Consider the following 25,812-nt stretch of genomic DNA (forward strand, 5'->3'; position numbering starts at 1 on the left):
CCGCATGGGTTTTGTTTGGTCGTCAAAGACTTGCTTCAGCCCACCCATTTAAGAGCAGATCGGATGACACTAGATTGAGTTGGGCAGTTGGAGACAGACGAGTTGAAGAATTGGTGAGCAAGGCGAGGAGACAAGTTAGGGAGTTAGTTGGCCATAGATTAGCCAGAACTTTGTGGCTGCTGCACCAGTTGCAGTGGAGTTGGGAGCCTAGGCAGTTGGAGACTGGCAGAGATCCTCACTGTGTCCCAAACCAGTGGTACTATTTGTGGTCTTTGCATGCAATGCACATACCTGAGGCCGCTCCAAGAGCTCTCCGACACGACACACGAGTTAGCCAGAATGCATGAGGCTGCACCATATTTTACACCCATGGGTTGTTCCATCATTTATTCTCTTCCTCCCCAACCCCTACCTCACGATTTTGAGTTCTCTCTTTACTCCCCTTTTTTGACAAAGCTTTCCCTCTGTATGTTCACATTTTATGTTCGTACTGAATCAAGTTTTTAATGGCTTTGTATGAGTGTTTAAAAATATATATTCTCATGACTATTTTAATATCAATCAATTATTGGGGAGTCTGTGAGTTTGCCTTCATGTTCTGTCGTCTTGGAGGGAAAGTCAGCAAGGCAGTGTAGTAAACCGTTTGTTAGCACGCAAACGTGGAGGCCACAACCATACATTTACACCCATGGTCAACAATACCCCGCTCTCCCCATTCATCTATTCCTCCCCCACCACCGCCTTCCCCCATCCCTTACTTAGAGGAAGTGCACAATTTTAAAGCTGAGACAAAAGTCCAAGCATATATTATTCATTTGTAATAACACAATCAAGTACCAGGAAATTTGGGAACTTTATTTTACAAACTTTTTTACATATTTACAAAAAATATAGGGAAAACACTTCAAATTTATGTATAATTAAGAATCCCACATGCATAGTCTGTAAATGTTATAACTTTACCAATTAATAAAACGAACAAAGTTAACAAAACTCCCCCACCTCTTTCCCCTTCCTCTACCAGTAATGACCTTCACACGATTTATCTGTTGAAATGATTTCTCCAAATCTCAAAAAATACTCCAAATTGTAACTTGAAGTGATTTCTTTCTTTTTCCAAAGTGAAAGTTCAAAATTAAGATGCAGCTTGGCAATGCAGGCTTTACCATTGCAACCCCGACTCTCCCTGTCAAAGGATAACTGGCACGTAAACTCAGCAATTCACACTGAAATGGCAAAACTCGGAGGGAAATGGTGAGTGGTGATGGAGTCAGGCCAATAAAGATGAATGGAACATTGCATGACCATTGTTGATGTATGAAATGTGTGATTATAAATGCATGTAGATGTTAAGATTCGATGAAGTTAATAGTAAGAGTATAATTAGTGCATCGAATATTTGCAAATTCACTGGTTAAATGAATAGGGTAGAGCAAAAAATAATTACATTGACACCCCCCCCTCCACAACCGTGTTTGAATAATAAATAGATGGTCCATCATTGCATATCCCACAAAAATTTAGTACTTTCTACGTGGGTTAGTTAGCAGGTTGAAATTTTACATATTGATGTAACTCAAAGCCATGATTCCAGAAAAAAAATCACAAAACTGTCCATAAATATCTGTAATGGTAAGTCTGCCGGTGGAGCTTCGCTCCCGTTCACAGAACGTCACTTGACCAAGGCCAATGTCTGTCTGCCTGCAGTGGATCACCGACCCAAAAGTTTATCATCGGGTTGGGAATTGAACCAAGACCAGACAGCTCAATGGCAGAATCTCTATCACTCGAGCAGCCTATTCCACAATCGTTGCTGATCTAAATTCATTCAACGTCTCTAAAAGGAAAGATCTTACCTTAAAAGAATATGCATGGATATATGAGGAACTTTGGCGAAGGAGCATGCCAATCGTGCCTGCGCTACACCAACACCAGATGCCTTAACCCATCAACATACAAGCTCCTTACTAGTCCTGCCAATATCCTTGTACCCTTCTCTCACCAATGCATTTAGGCACCTATATAATTCCAATTTAAGCCGAGCTACTCTTTATGTTGCCACAATATTTCTAGTGAGACCATTCCTCTTATCTTATCTTAACTCTCCTCTTTTTTTTTACTCTCAGACTATCGCTCCTGGTCCCCCTTACTACTATCTTAACTCTCCTCTTTTTTTTTTAACTCTCAGACTATCGCTCCTGGTCCGATCGCTGTCTATTTTGCTGAAAACCCCTTCTGCACTTAAATTGTCTGCACCCTTCATTAACCTAAACATCTCAATCGAATTCTCTTGTCATCACCTCCTTTCTAATGTATAAAGTCCAGTCTCCTTCAGCCACTCCTCATAGCTGAGTCTAGTTTGAGCTGGAATCACTCTAGTAACCCGACACTGAACCCTCTCCATGGTAGCTATGCCCTTCTAATACATTTGGACCCTGCTGTACAGTATTATCAAATATTGACAGCTCTTTCTAACCACTCACTCACTGACTCACCCATGTAAATGTTTCGTACTTTCTCTGAGGACGATAAAGCTGAATTTTTTTGCATTTTGCATTCTGCATTCTGATATAACCTGAAGCCCCGATTCCAGAAAGAAAAAAAATTCCATAAATGACTGTCTGAAAATATCTGTGAACAAAAATTTGGCAGTGTAGGGGTGGAGCTTGGATATTCTGTTTGCTGCTGTTGTCGATGCCCCAATGGCTGTTGATGCACGAAGGGCATGAGTATGTCTCAAATTTCCTCTCAGTGTGATACGGTGCATCACTTCCTCAGCCGGGAGAGGAGCACGTGCTGCTCACCCATTGTTCATTTAATTGATTTATTTTTCTGATGACACTGCATGGATGCCCCACTAGCACATAGTATTATGAAAAGGACTCGGGGGTTAATTAGGTAGTTATTTCATAATTGGTGTTTGCAATACCTGTTTTGTAGCACCCTGTTTCGTAACTGCTAGGGTTAGAGAGCTTCGTGTCACTCCAGACGCCACGTCTGTCTCCTTCACATTTATCCCACTGTATTTAATGTTTCTTAATCCTTCTCCGTTTTACTTTCTTACCTCCCATGTGATTGGAAAGCCAAGATAGCATGACTGCATGTGCAATCTCTGCGGGAGGTGTTGGAAATACCACAACCACGTGTACCATCTTTGGCGTGCTGTGGAGACATGGCAAACACGTGTGTGATATTCAACAAGGGACGGGCCCAGTAGCAGATGACGTCGGGGCCACATGTATAAAAAGCTGGCACAGAAGCACTGAGGACATAGAGTGTGACCCAGATCGCAGGTCCAGTGGGGTTCCAGAGAAGAATTCCAGACTGGAAAGATAATTGGTGGAGAGTTGAGCATTGAACAGCCTGGGTCTACCATGAGATTTGACTTGAGAGGCCCAGGACCAAGCTGCAGGACATTGCAACAGAATGGTGGAGCTATCCAGATGCTGCAGGGATGCCGCAAGACTGCAGATATACGTTTTGTAAGTTCGTGTTCAGGACGATACACTCACAGTCTACAATATGTGGGAGGAAGCATGTCTCACTGTGATGCTAGCCAACAGTTTTTCTGCAAGATTAGGCCTCATTCCCCCTCCTTCCTTTATTGCATCTTCTTTCTTTGTTTCTTCGGTTGTCTTGCCTTTCTTTGGAGATTGTGAGGAATGCATAAGATTTAGATAAAGAAGACGTCATTCCGTAATTGTTTAGATGAGCTCGGAAAGTAGGGCACTTGGCAAGTTGTTTAAGCATTCAAGTAAGCAGTCCAATGAAATGGTTGATAAGGTTTGGCTGGCTTGGCAAGCCATAACAAGCTAATTGGTAATGGCACATAGACAGAGCAGACTTACCCCTCATACGTATTCCCCTTATACAGAGTTACTTAAATAATAGACAGGCGCCATCATTCATTCCGGGAAGAATGAGATGAGAATAAATGAGGAGAAAGAATACAGAGTGGACGCAACCACACAGGGTTGCATCAGGCCAATTATTGTGAGGGGGTAGATGGGGTTACTGGGATGAGGGGTTGGGTGGTGGAGTGTCGGTGATGTTTCAGAAGTGTGTGGTGTGAGTGCATAGGGAGCTGCGAGACACCCCAGGGATTGCTCATGGGCCGTTTGTCTCTGACCTCGGCACGACTCACTCCTGCACCTCACATACCAGCACAGCTGGGTCCAGCACGACCTGTACTCCAGCAGCTAATCTCCCGAACAGGCAGTCTGAGACATACTCATGCCCCTGGTGCATCAACAGCCCTCAGGGCATCGACAACAGCAGCGAACAGAGCCGAGTCCTGGCCTTTTATAAGTTGCGGATGTGGATTAGAGGATGCAAACGTCACATGAGCATCTTCCTCATTGATGTGCATCCAACGGGGGTGGGTGCAGTGACCGGTTGTGGAAAATCCCTGCGTCTTGATGTTCAGATGGTGCCGTGAGCCCCTACCCCACCCCTGGGGCGCCCAGCAGTGAGGAAACACCCCTGCTCCCTCCCTGTGCGCAAACGTTTATTTGTACTGTGCATGTGTTTGAGAAGTGTTGTCCCACATGACAAATGTAGGGGTGCAAGGAAGGAAGAATGTGGGAAGGTAATTCAGTCTCGGTCTGGAGCATTGTCTGTGGTTCGGAATGGATGAACATATGGTAGGTTGTGAATAATCATAAAAAACTATGATTTTTCCAATAATTCTTGAGAACCAGGCCACATTTTCATTTGGCTTTTATTCGGGTAGAAGCAAGTCTTGCTCAAAATAGCACCAACATTGAGACAGTAGGGAGCTGATGGGGTTTGGAATCGTTACACAATGAAAAGGCAAAACATGTGCATCATGAAGGTCTGATTCCTCATCCTCATCTGCTGCTGAGCAAAGCAGAATTATTTGGTTTCCTTCATTTGTTCAATGTCCATATCCCTTTTTCATTGGCAGTCGTGCTGTATTGAAGAAGGCTTATATTGAATGTAAAGGCATTAAACAAAATTGTCACCTAAGCCCATTTTTGGCAGGAAATGAGATGGTTCCATTTGTTTGATATTATGAACAATCCACCACAAAATTAGCAGTGTACATATTTATTTTAGGTTTCCTTGTCATTATGTTTTCAATAAAACCAGAGTGGGCTGCTTTTTAATAAGCGGTCAAATTTCCTCAAAACAAACAGTGTAGGCTTTATTGCTGTGTGTTGGATCTATTTGGAGGGTATTAGATGATTTAATGTTCATATTGGAGTGGTTTTTCTCGTTATCTGCAAAGTAAGTGATAAAAAAAATTGTCACCTTTATTTTAGAATGATCGACGACAAAGAGCCGGTAATGATTTGGATGTTTAAGCCTGGTTTAATAGTACAAGCTGTACGTAATTATGTGCGATAGTAGATCTCTCATGCTGCTCATTTGTCGTTTAACACCTCTTGTGAAACTCAATTTGAAATCCATTCCACAAATCCACTTTGTGGAGTATTTCCATCCATTGAAAACCACCAATTATGAAAAGCTTTTCAAATTAATTTGCAAATAAACAATATTCATCATAATTATGATTACATTCATGTTACAAAAGGATTACAAAAAAGAAACAAATCATTTACTGCAGAGTGGATCTGGGAGAGAGAGAGAGAGCCCAAAATTATGTTTTATGTCAGTGGCAAGACCAATGGAGTGACATCTTCATTCTTCTTTCCCTCCTCGTCTTCCCCTTCCTTCTCCTCTCTGCCTTTTACGACCAACAACTTTGTTTCTTAAAACATTTGCTCAATGTATTTTATTATCTTTAGACTGGGATGTGGCTGACACAATAGCGTAAAGTTTAATAAAATCTTTGTTTTATGAATCACTCTGGTTTCAATTCCAAACGGTATGAAAAGGTCCATAATATACTAATTGTTGCCCTCGTACTTTTCAGGCAAGCCATTGCATAATTTAGGATGCCATCCTTTTTGAAAGTTCAGTGAGCCTGCTTTACAAGTCGACTAAAAATCACACAATGCTTTTCAAAAAGAGTAGACCACTGTGTCCCAGTACCATGGCAAAACTCTAATTCCTTGTATTATTAGCTATGCCTGCATGAGAGATGGGCACCATTGGGTTACAAAGTCCACAATAACTTAATGATTGCTACTTCCTGTGTTGCCACCTTAACCTTTGTTACAGTTATGGGATTAACAGAGACTGGTGTTAATATTTCGGTTGATGTTTTGGTGTTCAACAGATTGCTTGTTGGGTTTTGCTGTCTTGTGAAGAGGATGCTGGTTGGTTACGTCATGCAACTACGAGCATAAAAGTTCCCGAAAAATCAAATCAACCATCTCTGACTTCTGCACTGGTGAATGCATTTTTATTTTTATTTTTGGTCTGACAAATGTCTGTAACAACCACAACCTTATTCCACCATCAAGCAGAATGCAATGCTATTTCAGTAACTGTGTGGAATAGAGTGCAATGTAGCGATCAAATTGACTTTTTCCTGATTCAAGATGACAAATTCCTGGATTTGTTGTCCAGTGAAGTGTTCAGTAAATACTGATATCATGACCCACAAAAAGTACCTAATTTTCTGCCTAGTTTGTTAAACATGCAAACGTAATAGGAATGAGGAAATGATGATCTCAAAAACTCTTGAGGTCACGGATGTCTTGTCGAGCCCTCGTAAAAAATGTAATTTGATATCCTTGAGATTATGCTATCAGCCATGCTCCAGTGGATAATAGGACATGGTATATTATCTTTAGGTTCAGGCAATCATTCTACCATTCCTCTGCTGCCTCCCACTCCAAACGCATCCATCTTTTCGCATCCTGGTGCAGCCTTGAGTGATAGTCGAGCACTTTTCTTCTTTTCACAGTCACTCTGCAGAAAATAAGCAACTGTCTGAATCTTTTCTATCATAGAAATGTGTTGGGAGTCTCTCTGTGACGAGTGTGATGCTGTAGGGATTACTATAATTTGACTGAGAGAGCTCAATTCCAACCCTCTGTGGAAGAAGAGTTTTTAAAACCTTAAAAAAGAAAGGATTCCAAAAGAGAGTTGCAATTGATGTGACATGCTCAGCATAAACAGTTGAAGCAAGAGCTCAAAGTTTTCCAACTTCACTTCCATGCACCGAACGTGCCATCTTCCTCTAAGCAGGAGAATAGCTGCAGGTGTCAGACATTTTTCTCGTCGTGACCTTTTCCTCCCTCTGCACATCAGGTGTAAAAACCTCAGGCGACACGAGAAACATCAAAGCTCATGATATGACGAGCAATGGGATGCTTTAGTTGTTTATCACTCCTGCTGGACAAGCTGGGAGAAGCTTCAGACAGTCATTTCCCAAGAGAAGCAAAGCTTACCGAAAGTGTTTTGCTCACCATCATCTAAAATCTGATTTTATGGGCAAAAATGAGGAAAAATAAAATGGTAGACAGTCAGGAAAAATATGAACAAACTGTTAATAGGCATTTTTGTATACCTAGCAGAAATGCAAATTATTTATTTAAAGGGTCATTTAATCCAACAACATCACTATATACACCTATCTCCATGGGTAAATTTGACTATAAATGTCTAAAATCATGCAATGCACTTTTGAAACACCTAGTTTTCTCAAAATTCTCAAGACACAGACACATCCCACCCCCCTTGCCTGTTTATCCCTCTTGTCTTGATCAAGGTGTGTAATGCATGCAATACTGGTCTGAATATTTCCCTTTTCAAAATAAAACATGACGTTTGCATGAACGATGTACCCTCCCTTGCTGTCTGACCTAATTTAACACAAAAACCTCGATTGGCTGTTTTACAAATACACTACCGATCAAAAGTTTTAGAACACCCCCATTTTTCCAGTTTTTACTGAAATTTAAGCAATTTAATGTTTCAATGTACTCTGAAATTAAAGCATAGAACAAATAAACAATTGCAGAGAAAAATAAGTCATGAAATCGTTTTGTTGAACAAAATTTAATCTAAATTTTTGACTCGTCAAAGGAGCCACCTTTTGCAGATAGAACAGCAGAACATACTCGTGGCATTCTTTCTCCGATGGAAATCAAATATTGTTCGGAAAGTTCTTCCCAACACTGCTGCAGAAGTTCACACAGATGTGTTGTACTTGTAAGTTGCTTTGCTTTCACCCTTCTGTCCAGTTCATCCCAAACCAGCTTGATGTGCTTTAAGTCTGGAGACTGTGTTGGCCATTCCATGATTTGAAGCCTTCCGTCTTGTTCTTTTCTTCTAAGATAGTTCTGACATAGCCCTGAGGTATGTTTTGGGCCGTTAACTTGCTGTAGGATGAACCCCTGACCAACTAGGCGTAGACCAGAGGGTATTGCATGATGCTGCAAAATGCTGTGGTAGCCCTTTTGGTTCAGGGTGCCAGTCACTCTGTGCAAGTCACCGACTCTGGATCCAGAAAAAGAACCCCAGATCATCATGCTTCCTCCTCCATGTTTGACAGTTGGTTTCACACACTGAGGAACCATCCTTTCGCCTACTCGACGGCATACAAAAACCCTGCGTGATCAACCGAAGATTTCAAATTTTGATTCATCGGTCCTAAAACCTTCTTCCAGTTTTCAGTAGTCCACTGATGGTGCTCCATGGCCCAGGCAAGCCTCTTTTTCTTATTTTGCCATCTTAGCAATGGCTTTCTTACTGCCACTCGACCTGTTAAACCTGCAGCTCGAAGTCTTCTCTTCACAGTTGAAACTGAGACTTCCTTACTTCGACCAGTGTTTAGCTGTGCTTGAAGCTGCTGTCCCGTGAGCCGCCTATCACGCAAACTTTGACTCTCAGAAACTTGTCTTCTGATTGTGTTGTGGCTTTGGGTCTGCCAGACCTCTTCCTGTCAGAGTTTCCTCCTGTTTCCAAGTGCCTTTTGATGGCGTTGGAAACTGTACTCACTGTTTAACCGCTGTGTTTTAACTGCTGGTGCGTGCCGACTATTTTTGGTCAAATCTCTGGTAATTACCTTCCAGTCTATCTCGGTTTGAGCAATGCGAGACCAATAGAAGGAAAGGGCAAACACGGACAGGTTGGAAATCGACAAATGAATTATTCATAATAAAATTAATAAATGGAAAGATCTTTGTATTTTCTGAGGTAAATAAAGAATGAATTTCAAAGCAAAATCAATCAAAATGCCAGGAAAGAGACAAAGAGCAGATGCTTATCGGGGGTTGACTTACAGCTAAATACAGACATGGGTACCCAACAGATCATTCAGTGGGGGGGGGAGGGGGAAGAATCGTCTCGCTCACCAGAAACTAGTCGTCCGTGAAGTGAAAACATCCTGAAATGTGTGCGTGCGTGTCACGTCCGTCACCGCCACCCAGCCTTGCCGTGCACACTCTCACGAACAGCCTTTAACGCCAGTTGACGCTGGAGGGCACCGAGGTCGTCTGTCGCGGGTTTAGACCCTGGTGTTGTTGGTGACTGACCTGTGCCTCACTTGTTGGTGGCGCTTCTCACACCCGCACACGCACCACACGCTCGCTTCCTTCTCCTCTTTTGCGTACTTACACCCGCTTCTCGCTTCTCAAGCTTACTGCTCGTTCTCTTCTCCCTCCCTGGCTTTCTTTCGCCCCACTTTCTTTTGCCCTGCTTTCTTTCACCTCCGCTTTTCTATCGCCCTAGAACAGACCTCCATTCGTTTAATATCTGCGGGCCGTCTAGGCGGAACAGTGTCCGCCCCAAGCAAACCCAACCTCACTTGCGCACGGTTACCACGACGACCCATGTGCTCTCAAAAAAGCGGGCGTCGCAGCTCGCAAAAGAATGTTGCTGAGATAAAATGAGGGCGGGCTTCAGAGTTCGTGAAAGAAATGTGTGTGAACGTGTCTGTCGTAAAGAAAAAAAGCTTCCCAGAGAGGGAATCTATTCTTTGCCCCTCAACGCATCACATTTAAGATCCCATTAGACATGGTGATGGGGTTAATCTGAACATGCATTTAAGGAAATAACTGTCTGAGGACCTGGATGTGTGGATGCATTCATCAGACCGGATTTTGAAATCCGTAACAATACCTAACCAATGATGACCACATTCATCATTTATACATCAGACACCTCCTGACTGTTATGGTGAGCATAGCCATGGATTATGCCACACACGGTAAAACCGCATAATCTGCAAAGAGCAATCATCTGTCTGCCACCCACATGATTGTTCCCGTTAATGTAAACCATTCAACCAGAACGTATGTGATGTGATCGGCAGGTAAATCGAAACATGTGTAGTGTGACGAGTATGACTTTGTCCAATGGAGATCAGGGGAGTGCTCATCACACTCCACATGTTTTGATTTATCGCTGTCCTGAAGACCTGGAGGGAATAATGAGATTGAAGAGGATATGGAAGTTTGTTCCACAGGTGGGGAAAAAGGAGGAAAAAATGAGGTGAGGTGAGCAGTGATCCTGGATTTTCATAGTTTCACCAGAAGAGGGTTGATGGTGGACTATGTGTGCCCTGGAGTCCCTGCATTTGAGAGTTGTGACATGGAATGTCCTGGAAATTTCTGGTCATGTGGGTTATGGGTGCCATTTTGTTTCCATTGACCTCAAACTACAATATTCATGGCTTGCATTGTTTGTACATCAGAGCGATCTAACAATGCTGGATACTTCTCGAGAATCATACATATATATTGTTATGTTTGTGGGGAAGATGGAGGAACTTCATAGTAAAGGTTGGATTGTACAGGGCAGCATCGTCCGTGGACAAGCAGGAGACATCTCAGTTAAATTAAGTAGAGAAAACTGTCAGCTTAAAGTTGTTACATGTCACCACATGGGGGGTGGCGCTGTGTTAACTAGGTGGGGTTTAAGGTTAATTGCTCCCTGTATGTGATTTCCCCTGTGACCTTTTCCTATGTTTTTGCATTTACAAAACCAGAAATACAAGAACTACGTTTTCAACAACAGAGCCGAACGTTCCGGAGCAAGTGAAAACCCTGCGTTCTCGGCTTAAAACAGGGAAGTCACGTCCCCGAGGCTGATGATTGGTCAGTGTGATGTTGGAAATAAGAGGGCATGATCAGAGAGCAGAGAGTTGGTGAGGAACGCGATTGAGGCAGAGGGTCTCGTTTTTGCTCTCCTCTCAGCATGATGAAATAGCAGCGTGATTCTCATTGTTGGTGCTGGTGTGAATTCGTTCACATACTGAAACAAGATGCTCGTCGTTGACTGTCCGGCTGGGTCATGAAGTTTGTACGTTTCTGAGGAGAAAGGGCGGAGAGACGAGGGCAGATAGTTGTGCGAGGCACACAATTGAGACGGAGGGTCTTGATGGCTGGCTTCTCCTCGACACATGACGAAGAAGGCGACACGATTTTCGTGTTTGTGCTGTGCGAATTTGCTGACGTACTGGAGCAAGACGCTGGCCATTATGTGCTAATATATTAGGTGAGAGGTGATTCACTATTCCCTCCAACCACAGGTGAGAGATGTGGCTGATTCTTTCTTTCTTTATAAATATATATATATAAACATATATATATATATATATATATATAGATATATATATATATATAAACATATATATGTGTGTGTGTGTGTAAAGATAAATATATAAATATATATATATATATATATATATATATATATATATATATATATATATATATGTGTGTGTGTGTAAAGATAAATATATATACATATATGTAAAGATATATATATGTAAAGATATATATATATACATATATATATATATATATATATATATATATATATATATATATATATATATGTGTGTGTATATGTCGAGTTATATAATCAACAGCGGCTCGAGGAGTGTGGGAGGGGTCAATTTTTTATATAATCCTAGCCATCTGGGTTTAGTTGATTAGGTGAGAACTGATTCCCTCCATTCACAGGTGAGAGATGTGTGTGGGTCTTTCTTCATTTATATATTGGTTGCTTTTGACGTTTGCATGTGGTACATAGTGTAGTCGATAGTAGAAAAATCGTGAAAATTATGATACAAGCATCAAATTTGGCATTTCTGTTCTGCAGGGCTTTCTGATCAAATCTGCCCGATTGGCCATTTGAAAATCCAAATTTTGAAAAATTTGAGAAAAAAACAAAAACTTCAAAACCATTTGAAGTCACAGCTGGCTGAAATTCCTGAAGCACAAGTGAACATCCCAGACAGAGAAACAAGGGGAGATGCAGTCATCATTGATGGCTCCGCACTTATCAATGCCCTACCTCTATGCACTTCAAAGATATTTGATGACTATGCTAAAGAAGACATCATCCCAAAGGTGGAATCCTATGGTGCCAGGTACGAGAGGGTGGACGTAGTGTTTTATGTGTACAAGAAGTCAAGTCTGAAGTCCGAGGCAAGGTCGAAAAGGGGGCAAGGAATCAGAAGAAGAGTGACAGGAACCAGTAAGAACCCAAGTAACTGGAGAAGCTTTCATCGAGATGACAGCAACAAGACTGAGCTGTTTCACTTCCTTGCAGAAAAGATGTGTGAAGCACAGATGACAAGCACAGTCATTGTCACAATAGGAGAAGATGCCATTAGCAACACAAGGAAGTCACTGGATGCTGTGTCTCCATGTTGTCATGAAGAAGCTGACACTCGAATATTTGTACACGCCAGGGATGCAACGACGGATGGTAGGAAGTCCATTATCATTAAGGCTAATGACACGGACGTACTAGTCATAGCAATATCTGTACTGCCATCCTTACAGGAACTAGGTCTTGTGAACATGTGGATTGCCTTTGGCCAAGGAGCCAAGGCATGATGGATTCCAGTCCATGAGGTAGTTTCTGCAATAGGGCCTGAGAAAGCATGAGGGATCCCATACTTCCATGCGTTCACTGGATGTGACGTCGTGTCTGCCTTCCGCGTTAAAGGGAAGAAAACTGCATGGCAGATTTGGAACGTCTTTGATGATGTTTCTGAAACATTCACCAATCTCAGCCAGCATCCAACATTGATTTGTGATCTTGGTTTTTTTGAAGTTTTTTTTTTTTCTTCAAATTTTTCAGAATTTTGATTTTCAAATGGCCAATCAGGCAGATTTGATTAGAATCCTCTGGAGAACAAATGTGCCAAATTTGATGCTTGTATCATCATTTGCACGATTCCTCTCAAAAATTGCTGTTATCTGCCCCACTAACATACTTGGGAGCCTCACTGGTATGCATTGCTGTCTGCGCTATCACTGATGATTCACCATTCAGCATTGAAACCGATCCGGTAGCTGAGGGGGTGCATGGCATTGGGATTCTCACGTGTGTACTGTGTGTGAACGTCCTCATAGTTGTTGAGGAACTCTGGGAGGGGTTTGAAACAGCATATCGCGCACCTTGTGTAGGTCTTCTTGGGTTGGTTACTTTTTGCAGGTTCTTCGGTGGGAGGAGTGTGGGAGGGGTCAAAAATAATAATGATTATATATATATATATATATATATATATATATATATATATATATATATATATATATATATATGTATGTATGTATATACTTTCAGACCCCGCATATTTGCGGTTAATAAAATGCAACCTGCTTCGACATTCGCTGCTCTCTGCTTTGCGTATTTGCAGGGGCAGTCTTTGCAGTTTTTCTTGGCTTTTCACAGAATTTTTGATTTTCACTTATAAATCACGAACCACCGGGAAACTATCCCCCCCCCCCTTTTTCCATTGAACCAATGCCTCGCTATTTGCAGATTCGCTATTTGTGGCATTTTCCAGGAACGTATCCGCCCAAATAGCAGGGTACGACAGTTATTTAATATTCTTTCCTAGGTCAAATCATCTGGCAGGAATTGGTACCTGAAAATATATACATACATACATGTACATATGTACATACATATATGCTCTCGAGCATTTTGTTTTCATACATATATGCCACTGTAAAACCTCGACTCAGATTCTGCAACCGGTCCAGATGGCATCAACTGATATGTCGTACAAACCTGCTCTGCTGCGCTTGCACACCCTCTCTCTCATCTATTTACCGTCTCATTTGGCTAAAGATCATTTGCCATCTGCTTGGAAATCAGCTAACATTAGCACTCTTCATAACAAAGGTGCAAAAACAGATCCCTGTAACGACAGACCAATCAGCCTTCTCCCAATCATCAGGAAGATCATGGAATCCATCATCGCTTCAGAAATTAAATCTTCTTCTCCAATGGCTTGATCTCCTCTCATCAATTTGGATTCAGTCCAGGTCATTCTATCTGAGACATGCTGGTTCTGCTTTCACAACAATGGATGGATGTCCTAAATGCAAGCTCCATCTCCCTCGACATATTGCGAACTTTTGAAATGGTCTGGCACTCTGCACTGCTCACCAAACTCTCTTCTTATGGTATTCAAGGTAATCTCCACTCATGGCTCGTGGACTTCCTCTCCTGTCACACTTAATGAAATTCTCTCATCTCCTCTTCCTGTCCATTCTGGAGTTCCTCAATGCAGTGTTCTAGGCCCTGTGCTTTTTCTAATCTTCATCAATGATCTCTCCGACTCTGGAAAAGCCTCTTTATCTTTTTGCTGATGACTCCACCCTTTTCCGTTCCATCTCTCATCCCTCAGATCGGCAGGCAGCAGCCTCTTCTCCCTCTGCAGACCTGGATAAAGTCACAAGCAGGTCAAACACTTGGAACATTTCTTTCAATCCTGCCAAATCGCACACTCACTATGTCTCTCCGAAAGGACTGTCTGGAATCCCCCTCCCCCCTCCATCTACTTTCTTAACAATCCTCTTAAAGAGCTTTTGGGTCTCACTATTTGCCATGTTTTTTTTTGTTTTTGTATACACAGTCGAGGCTTGTGGAAGAGCTAGTCCAGTGAATGTATCAGGACGGAACAGACAAAAACAGGACGCAAAACACGCATGCATGGGGTGGACAAAATAGATACAGAAGGAAACTCCAAGCATGGAAAACCTTAATTTATTTACTGCTGAATTAAAAAAAAAATTCTTCATCATCTTTTATCCAACATGTTTGGTTCCCCATATCTTCTTGCTTCCTTGTTATTTTCCCTTTGGCTTCCAGGCCTCTGACTCAAAGGGGCCAGGTCTATGTTTGCTAATGAGACCCTCTTGAAACTCCCTCTCACTATGCTCTTGCTCCCTCTCACTCGCATCCTGACCACGCTTCCAAAACAGCTGTTGCCTTGCTACACCTGTCTGTACCTTCTGAAGAGTTGGAGGGTCATTCCTGCATCCACGGATCCAAGCATCCCATTCTGGCACGATGCTGTCCGGTGTGTAATCCTCTTCACTACAGCTCCCAGATGGCACCATGATCCAGCGAACTTTTTTTTGTCATAATGTAAATATGTTTGTTTTTCCTTTTTCCTTTGCAGCACCAGCCATGTCGGAATACAAAATCTTTCCTGGGAAAGCCACATTTCCAAGATGGCCTCCAAAGCCAGTCGATGATTGGGCATCCTCCGTCAGGCAAAGTCATTCCTTGGCACACCAGAGCTCTGAACCACATAAAAAGCTTTCATCTGCAGCTTGTTGGAGTACTGCTCTCCCCTCTACGCTGGTCCTCCTGCCTCACACCTAGTTCAGCTTCACTCTGTATAAACCAAGGCTTTTAGGATCATTGGTATCTCCCACGATGAGGCTGAGTCTCTGGATCTTTCACTCTCTCACCACAGGCAGGTTGGTGGCCTTTCTGTCTTCTACCGACTCCCCTTCGGTCTTTCACCCCTGCTCTTTCTGTGCTCTGTCCCCCTTACATTTCTGCAGGGCACTCAAGATCTGCTCGCAATCCCATTCCATTGAAACTGCCAAAATCAAGAAACACCGCTCACTTTCACTCTTTTATTCCTCTTTTTTTTCCCCACCTCTAGAACAAACTCCCACACTCTCTTCAGTCCCACTCCTCCCTCCATGTCTTTAAGATGGCTGTTCACCACCACCTCATTGCCATTATATGTTGGTGTTGTCACTGCTGTTCCTGAAGTGACCACCATGTGCGGTTGGTATGTGCACCCTTACCCTTCCTGGCGCATGTCTTCCGCCATCCAAAACTATGATCTTTTCAACACCCGTTAATCCACCCCAAACCCACATCTTTCAAATTCCCGGCTTTCCTTCCTGAAATTCCCTGCAGTGTCCAAATTGTTTATACTGTGTACCCGTCTCTGTCTCTCTGTCTCTCTGTCTCTCTTCCACAGACCTCCTGATGTTCCTGTTCCCGACTGTTCACTTTCTCTGGACTCTCTCGAGTTCCCGACTCTCTCGCCCCCTCTTGTCTTCTGCTCACTTTTTATGTTCTCTGTGTTAGCTCTTATACAAGCGTCGACAAGGTATTACAACAAAAAAGAGGACCACTGGACCTGTAGCTTATCTGTGCCGAGCCTCATGTTGAAACCCAAATTTGGTAGCATTCTGACTGGTGGATCAGGAGAGGATGATTTTGGAAGGAATTTGCAGGACTGCCATTTTGACATACTTCCAGACATGTGATCGACAGGGCCTTCGCAATTTAGCATCAGGACCCTGTCTTAATGTTGCAACCCAAATTTGATAGCATTCTGACTGGTGGTTCTGAAAAAGGAGATTGTTGAAGAAATTTACCAAGTCCGCCATTTTGACCTACTTAAAGTCATGTCACCGGAACGAGCTTTGTAATTCTTGTTACCATTCAGGAGTGGAACTTTGCTGCCAAATTTCAGCCGGATAGGCCCAGCGGGTTGGCCGGAGAAGTCGAAAAAGGAGACGGACAGATGGACGGATGGGGCACGATGACAATACCTAATCTGGAATGTAAATTCCTGTGTGATAAGCTAAAATTAACCTGTGTGACTTGTATGAAGTGAAAACATGTGTACTGCTTATGTGCATATGTGATAAATTATGGTTATATAGCTTGGATAATTCCAATTGCATTCACCCTCCCCTCAAAGGAAGAAAATGCCAAGATGGGCGAATTTTCTTTTCTTCTGAACTTGATGGTAGAAAACGAAACTTGCACATGGATAACTTCAGGGTGCCCTCATTAATCCCTGAAAGTTTCAGCTTGCACAGTCAAATCCTCTCAAAGGAGTAGATAGATGAAACATACAAACATACACTTGCTCCATTATATATAGACTAGCAGAAAAGCCCGTTAAAATGATGGGTGCACAAAACTCAATACACACAAAGTTATGAATTATTTGCAGTAAATAATACAATCCAAGAAATGAGACTTCCCCTCGGGAGATTTAGTGGTGAGGGGAGCAATTTGTCAACGAAATACACAGTTTACATTATATACAGTCACACACGCATTGACTTGACAGACACAATCGTTTTTTTTTTGTATACCTTGTCGAGGCTCGTGAGAGTGCTAACACACAACGCACATCAAGGGGGGGCATGAGACAAGAGGGGCGGGAGTGGGAAGGACAAAACAGTGGGGAACAGAGACATTAGGAGATCTGTGGAAGGGAGAGGGATGGGACGAGGAACGTGGGGAATACAAGGACATTACAAGGACTTTCAGGAAGGAAAGCAGGGAATTTGAAGGAGGTGGGCTTGGGTGGATTATCGGGGGAAGAAAAGATTGAGGATTTGGATGGGGGATAAAAAGAGGTGGTGGTGAACAGCTGTTTTGAAGGCCTGGAGGGAAGAATGGAATTGAATAGAGTGAGGGAGTTTATTCCAAAGGCGGGAAAAAGAGGAATGAAAGAGTGAAGGTGAGCAGTGATTCCTGATTTTGGTAGTTTTACCAGAAGGGGGTTGTTGGTGGACCTTGAGCACCCTGCGGAAATATGGTGGGGACAAATCGCAGACACAGCAAGGGGGGGGAGGGGGGGAGACTGGAGAGGAGATGGTAGAAGACAAAAAGACCACCGACCTGCCTGCAGTGAGAGAGTGAGAGACTCAGACTCAGCCTCATTGCGGGAGATGCCAATGATCCGAAATGCCTTGGTTTCCACAGCGTGAAGCCGAGTAAGGTGGGAGGCAGTATTACCAGCCCAGAGGGGAGAGCAATACTCCATCAGGCTGTGGACAAAAGCTTTGTAAGTGGTCAGGAGCTCAGGTGGGTCGAGGAAGGACTTTGCACGACGGAGGATTCCCAGTCGGCGACTGGCTTTGGAGGCGAGGTTTGAAATGTGGCTTTCCCAGGAAAGGTCATGGCAGATAGTGAGACCCAGAAGCTTGAAAGAAAGGACTTCTTCCAGAGGATTGTTGAGAAAGTGGATGGGGGGGTTTTCTAAACGGTCCTTTCGGAGAGACATAGTGAGAGTGTGAGATTTGTCCGGATTGAAAGACATGTTCCACGTGTTGGACCATTTTATGATTTTGTCCAGATCTGCAGTGAGCGAAGAAGCTGCTGCTTGCCGGTCTGAGGGATGACCGATGGTACGGCAGAGGGTGGAGTCATCAGCAAAGAGATACAGAGGATTTTCCAGAGTCAGAGAGATCATTGATGAAAACCAGAAAAAGAACAGGGCCCAGAACGCTACCTTGAGGAACTCCAGCTTGGACAGGAAGGGGGGGGGGATGAAAGAACTCCATTTAGGGCCACACGTTGACTGCGACAGGAGAGGAAGTCTGCGAGCCATGAGTGGAGATGGACTTGGATACCAAAGGAAGAGAGTTTGGTGAGCAGGGAAGGGTGCCAGACTGTGTCAAAAGCACGTGATATGTCCAGGTATACGGCTCGGATTTCCTGTCTGGCATTGAGGAGCTCCATCCATTGTTGGGAGAGCAGAAGCAGCATATCCAGGGTAGAGTGACCTGGTCTGAAACCAAATTGATGATCGGAAATCAAGCCATTGGAGAAGAGGAAGGATTTCATGTCTGAAGCGATGATGGATTCCATAACCTTGCTGATGATTGGGAGAAGGCTGATTGGTCTGTTGTTGTAGGGATCTGTTTTTGCACCTTTTTCATGCAGGGCAGTAATGTTTGCCGATTTCCAATCAGATGGCAGATGACCTTGAGCAAATGAGAGGGTGAACAGAACAGAGAGAGGGTGAGCAAGAGCAGAAGAGCAGGTTTTTAGGACACGTGGGCTGATGCCGTCTGGACTGGTTGCAGAATCTGAGTCGAGGTTTGACAGCAAGCTCTCCACCTTGTCAGGAGAAAAGGACACAGAGTCCAGGGACAGTTGGGTGCGACTGGGTAAGGTGGGTAGAGAAAGTGATGGGTTTTGGACACAAGATTTAGCTGCAATCACCGAGTTTCAGCATTCAGCTTTTTCACGTGTGGTATCAGCAGTGCGGCCATTTGAGGGAAGGGAGGGAATGGAGGGGGAACATACACCAGAAACAGATTTGATTAGATGCCACCAGGATTTTGAGGAGGGAGAGAGGTTTGTGAGTTCAGACTTGAGAGTAGAAAGATGTTGTTTTCTGGCTCTCCTGGGGGTAGATACACACTTGTTCTGAGCTTTATGGAAGGAACTGAGATTGCCCTCAGTTGGGTTTTCTTTCTATGAGGCAAAGGCAAGTTGTTTCAGGACAACTGCCTCACCACAAGCTTCAGTGAACCAAGGGCGGGAGGAAAGGTAGGACAACTGAAGACGAGAGACAACTGAAGACAACGCCAACATCTCCAGTAATAATAATAATAACAGAAATCAGGAAAATTGCTCATCCCTTTCTTATCCTGACAGGGGTGAGGTGGGGTATTGTTATCGGCTCCATCTGTCTTTCCATCTCGTCAGTCCAACACACCACTCTACTCAACACATCACTTTATTATGCCATACACCCACAACAAACCATTGCTGCAACGCATGGAAACACACCACACCACAACACACACACACACACACACACACACACACACACACACACACACACACACACACACACACACACACACACCCACACCATGCTCAACATGCCACAACACCATACATATCACATTCAATACATCAACACACTTACATACCATAACTCCAACCGATCATTTTGACACCCTTTAATTATGCTATTCACACCAGCAAAATAAATGAAGGTTTTTGTGCGTAAATTGGATTTTCGCCAAATTTCTCACACTAGTATACACATTCTTTTATGTGGGAGGTCTGTAATGCCACAGATCACTGCCATCATTTTTGCCAAAAATATTTTTTTTAAAACAAAATGTACCTACCTACATGAAGCAAAAACGTGTGAAATGCTTATGTGCATCCATAATACATGGGGGTTATATACCTCTATCTTTCTTCTTCTTTCGGCTGCTCCCGTTAGGGGTCGCCACAGCAGATCATCCGTATGATCCGCATAGTGATTTGGCACATGTTTTACGCCGGATGCCCTTCCTGACGCAACCCTGGTCGCCTCTTACGACACAGGGATATGGTACACCTATTTTAACCGGGGTATACACCGGCCCAGTATACTGGTACTCATTTTGCCGACCTCAGAAGGATGACAGGCTGAGTCAACCCCTGGTGTATTAATTCAGTGGCCCAACGGGGCTTGAACTCAGGACCTTTTGGATCCCAAGCCGCTGCCCTAACCACTGCGCCAAGGGGGTTATATACCTATGGTAATTCAAATTGCACTGAGCCAGGGACTGACACCCAGGTCTCAGGCCTGAGGCCTGCCATCTGTACTGCTTCACAAAATGGTGGTGCATGATTTTGATGGTGGGCAGAGTCAGGCGAGCTATCCAACTAATGGGACAAAGGCAGTCCATCGGCACAAACACACATATATATATATATATATATATATATATATATATATATATATATATATATATATATATATATATATATATATATATATATATTGTGACGTCCACGGGACTTGAACAGTCCCGCCAACGTAGAATGAGCCGAAACGATGGAGGCGGTTTATTTATTTATAACCCAAACATGGCGGTTCTAATCGCTCTACCGCAAACGGGACGAGGAAGGTGGCACGAGTCACTTTTCACTGAGTTGATGATGTTTATTTGTTTTTACTATTAACCAGAAATAACAAGACTCGGCAAGAAAAGGGATCCGGGGAGATTCGACGGGATGGTGTGGGATCGGGCGTGGGGAAAAACACAGACAATTCCAATGAATATACAGATCTCAAACCCTCTAAGGCGCCAAGCACACACACACACACACACACACACACACACACACACACACACACACACACACACACACACACACACACACACACACACACACACACACACACACACACACACACACACACACACACAAAACGTAGCTACTTCTGGTGGTCAGGCTGGACCATGGTGTGGACGCAACTGTCCCTGGATCGGCGTCGGACGAGCTGGCCTTGCTCTCGTCAGGGGGGCAGGAGAAACCGTGGTGCTGTCGACCTCCTGGTCTGGGCCCAAGTCCGCTCACTGCCGCCAGGGAACCAGTTCTGGCGCCAAGTTGCGAGCAGGAGAGGGAGGCAGGTCCACCCGCCGTTCGACCCCGTACTCCGAGTCAGCAGAACCCCAGAGCCAACCAAGGTGAGGAACGAGGCTCAGCAAGGCTCCAAGACACGATGAAGAACACGATCGAATCAGCACAACAACAAGGACGCTCTCCGCGCAACAGCCTCCACACCAAAAAAACACGATCGTTTTTGTCCCGATCTTCTTCCTCTTCCTTTTCGACCCCGAACAGAACCTTTTTATCCTCCTGTCGTCGTCACTTCCAATCGAGCCGTTTATTGGCCCACCGCCGTCGCCTTCTGCCAATCGTGATCACGGGGCGGAGCCATCCGCTGCACTGTCCTGTGACGTCATGGCCAGTCTCCAGAGAATACCAAAAGGGGTTTACGCAGACACACTTACCCTATCCCGTGTCCCTATCTAATTACGTGACAATTATCATTTCCCCCTTGAAGAAATGAACATTTACTAGACAACTTATCACCACTGAATTGCTACTTATTACATCGAGATCCTGGTAAACTCGAACAGCATGGCATACCTAATTAAACATCCTAATTACCCTTTGAATGCATACCCCCCCACTCAAACATAACAATATATATATATATATATATATATATATATATATATATATATATATATATATATATATATATATATATATATATATATATTATACATACATACCTAGTCTAAAAATGAACTGGCCTTTATATCCAAGCAAGAGTACCCGCCATATGGGCGATCTTGTTCCAAGCATGTAACATGTTCTTCTGACGCATACCTTTATTTGGGTGGTGTTTAAGCAAAAAAATAAAAAATAAAATCCATGAAGTTATGTGTATGAAGCGAAAACACATGTCCTGATTATAATTCAAAACACCTCTCTGCACTGGAAAACGTGGGGACAGAAATCCTGTACTGTAAATGGTGGATACTTGTAATACCCTCCCACATCTGGAGGCAGTGCTCCACGATACACATTTACATAGAGAATTGTGTCCCTCCCTCCCCCTCCCAACAAGACCACCTGCAAAGATAAAGACACACCTAACATTCATTGGGGTCATGCTGATCCTCTGGAGAAAGTCTTGATGGAATTGGCCCACAGCTGTAGGAGGAGTAACACGACAAACAAACACACAAACACCGGTCAGTGAATTATAGTGAGGATAAGAGAATAAAGGCGGAAGTAATTGTGAATTTCACTTTCCATCTTTATTTACTTTTAACATTGTTCTAAACAAACGGGAACAGTGACAACGCAAGCATGATAGACCAAATGGCTTTCTCATGCGCTAAAGTTCCCTGTGTATATTTGTGTCATGTTGTGAAGAACATGAAGACATGGGGATGGGAAGACAGAGTTGGGGGTTTGGATGCATGGAGTTGGAAGAGGGAGATTGAGACGTTGGGGGGTGGGATTGGGGGACTTGCGGTTTGGGGCAGTTGAGTATTTGAAGAAGAAAGGGGGAGCAGATGACAGATTTGGCTTGGGGGAGGGAGGGCAGAGAGGGAACAGATAGGATTGAGGAGTTTGAGGCTTTTGAGGGGGTGAGGGTGGGGGGAGGAGATGAGGACTTTTGGTTGGGAGGGGGGTTAAGGACACAGTATTGTGTGTGGGGGTTAGGTGGGTTAGGAACCCAATGTCACATTTTACATGATGCAGAATTTCCATGGGTCCATGATAGTGCCGTTGTGTCTTTTTGGTCTGTCTGGTCTTTGGGGTCCTCCAGGTATTTTGGATTCTCTTGGTATTCCTCGGGTCATTTGGATCCACTGCGTCTTTTGGGTCCTCTGGATCCTTTTGATATTTTCAGTCCTCGGGGTCTTTTCGGTACTCGAGGTCTTTTGGGTGTTTTGGTTCCTCGGGATATTTAGGGTCCTTGGGGTCTTTTTGTGTTGTTTGTCTTCGGGGTGTTTTTGGCGTTTTGGGTCTTCAGGGTATTTTCTGTCTTTTTATTATTTTTAGTCTTTTGAATCTCTTGGATCTTTGGGGCATTTTTCAGTCTTTGGGGTGTTTTGGGTTTCGAGGTATTTTAGGTCTTTCGTGTCTATGGGGTCTTTTGGGTCTTTGGGGCTATTTGGGTCCTCTGGACACTTGAGGTTAAGTGTTTCAGGTGTCATTTGTGGGTGGCATAGGTCAACTGTCCAACCAATGGTTGAAGAGCAGATATACATACATATAAACAATATACATAATCACATACACTTGCTCCATGATATATAAATTAGACACATTGCACATTGAAGAATATCTATGTTTAGAAGGTCTTTGTGTTTTATTCATTTCGTAGGCAGCGTATGGTTTCTGGTTGCATTACTCCTTACCCCTGGGAGCACGGCTGTGCTGCTTATGCAGTGCCCCCTGTAGGTTAGAGAAGGAATTTGGAATTTCACCAGTGCCAGAGATAGCTCACCTACCTTTCACAAAGGACACTGTGGGTTACTTTATGGCTATCAACTTTTTTATTTTATTTTATTCGTATGCAGCCTGTGTCTGCTGGCTGCATCATTTTGTGGAGCACGGATGTGCTGCTGATGCAGTGTCCCCTGTTATCAGTCAGCTCGTCCTCAATTTTCTGAATTCAACCTCAGAAGGGTTGAATGAATGACAGGTCTGTCCACCACAACACCCCATTTTTAACGTCCAAATTCTTTGATTCCTCGCTCTACCGGTGAGACACCAGGATGACCAGTTAATAACTGGACTGAGATTCGAACCCAGGCTCTACGGCCTAGCGGCGAGTGTGCAGACGTATCGGCTATCCCGCCAGCCCATTGTTTGTATTGTACAGCTGTCCTATTCGGAGTTCAAACTTTGCAGGTCGAAACTCAATGCTGCAATGGTGCTGTCGCTAGCAGAAGGCATTGCATCTCCATTTTTGAGAGAGGACTTGAAGCTGGCTTTCTCATTTGAAATCATGGGAGTATAAAATACATCTCATTCCCATAACAGGGGTTCTGTAGACCAGTATAACGGTCCATTAAACTGTGAAAATGTATTGAATCGGGAAAAATGAAGCAAATTCGATTTGTAAAGAAGATGCAGATTTGTGCTCAGTAAATCAAGTCATTAAAATAGATTTTGAGATGTGGAGTAAACAAGCATGATAGGTAAAATGATGTGCCATCAAAAGCAAAAAAAGGTGATGATTAAACACACAATATTTATACTTTCTTCTCCCTTGTTCAAATCATGGCCAAAAATGTATTGTTAAAGAAATAAATAAATAAAGGAACTTTCATGACCATGTAATTTATGGTGGTATTGTTGTTGTTTTGGAGAGTTTTGGATGATATCGTGTTTTGCTGTTTCTTGATTTTACACTTAAGAGACTTGTAATTATTGTCAGTCATAAAATTATCGTTTTGGATATGTTGTTAATTTTGGAAAGGAAAACCACTAAAATGCAAATTATATTGATTTTAATATGAGTGCTTTGGATGTGGGATACAGTGCCGAGCACTTTTTTGCACTGATGTCTTGGGTAAGACATTCCACAGGTGCCTTGAAATCAGCATCATTCTAGCAAAAGGGTCATCCTGATTCAACGTGCTTGCACATAGGTGAGTCTCATAGTCAACCGTAAGTGACCAGCAAAGGCCTTACTTGAGAGACACTAGACATGTCTAGCACGTCCAAAGGAGGCTGGGTGTTGTGGATGGACCCATGGTGTGGCACAGCATCATCCAATTAGTCAAGGCTTGGCAATAGTATTGTTGTGTTGTTAGCCCTTGGGATGTGAAATGCTGTGCTTGATACGGAGAGCATAAAAGTGCTTGAACATTCATCCACAAGGCTTGTTCTCTCCCTCTCCCATTCCCTGCCGGTTTTCACTGTCACTCCACATCGTTCTCACAGTCTTTTTGAGAGTGCAAGCATATCAGCCAGAGATCTCCTGTGAGTTCATCAATGCTCTGCGGAGGCTCATGGCACTTGAGAGCTGTCATTCGTCAAGGCGTCAATATTAGGACCAGGCCTTTCCAGCGCAGGGGGAGGTAGGACTGTGGCTGCACCACAATTGTTCAGGCTGCTCTTTCTGCAAACTTCTTGTGATTCTCGTGGTGGTGTTCCATGCCATTTAATCGCTATAGCCATTTTCTGTTACATTGTGGGACTTTGTGAAAATCCAGATACCCAGCTGCTTCTGAACGAAAGCCATTGATTGCGACCTATGACCTTGTACATTGTCTGTCCTTTTTGAATGGACCATTAATAAGTCTCTCCATTGTACCATGCCAGCTTGATCCTAAATGGCCTTAATTTTGAATGCTTATTTGCATTACATGTGCCTCCATTGTGAGAGTTGCATACCTGATTCTGTTGTGTATTACACCAACAAGACTTTCAGTTAAAGTTTGGTTTTCTGCATTGCCCTGAATGAAACATTTGGTTTTTGAGGCTATTTATATACTCCCTGAATTCAACTGAACTACCTCAGACTATCTGGAATGTCCCTATTAACTGCTGTAGTTAAGAAATAAGAACTTTAGA

The 25,812-nt window shown here is 43.4% G+C and overlaps 1 long non-coding RNA gene across 1 annotated transcript; it reads left to right on the forward strand.

The window, feature by feature from the left end:
* The first annotated feature begins 3,011 nt into the window (after positions 1-3,011).
* Positions 3,012-25,812, forward strand: LOC147016767 (uncharacterized). Its single transcript, XR_015049695.1, has 3 exons — positions 3,012-3,482; positions 6,206-6,319; positions 25,180-25,812. It is a non-coding gene; the product is annotated as an uncharacterized LOC147016767 (long non-coding RNA).

Source organism: Eptatretus burgeri, chromosome 11, assembly GCF_056783735.1.
Source record: "Eptatretus burgeri isolate ZD-2024b chromosome 11, Ebu_testis_v1, whole genome shotgun sequence".
Classification (NCBI taxonomy): Eukaryota; Metazoa; Chordata; class Myxini; order Myxiniformes; family Myxinidae; genus Eptatretus; species Eptatretus burgeri.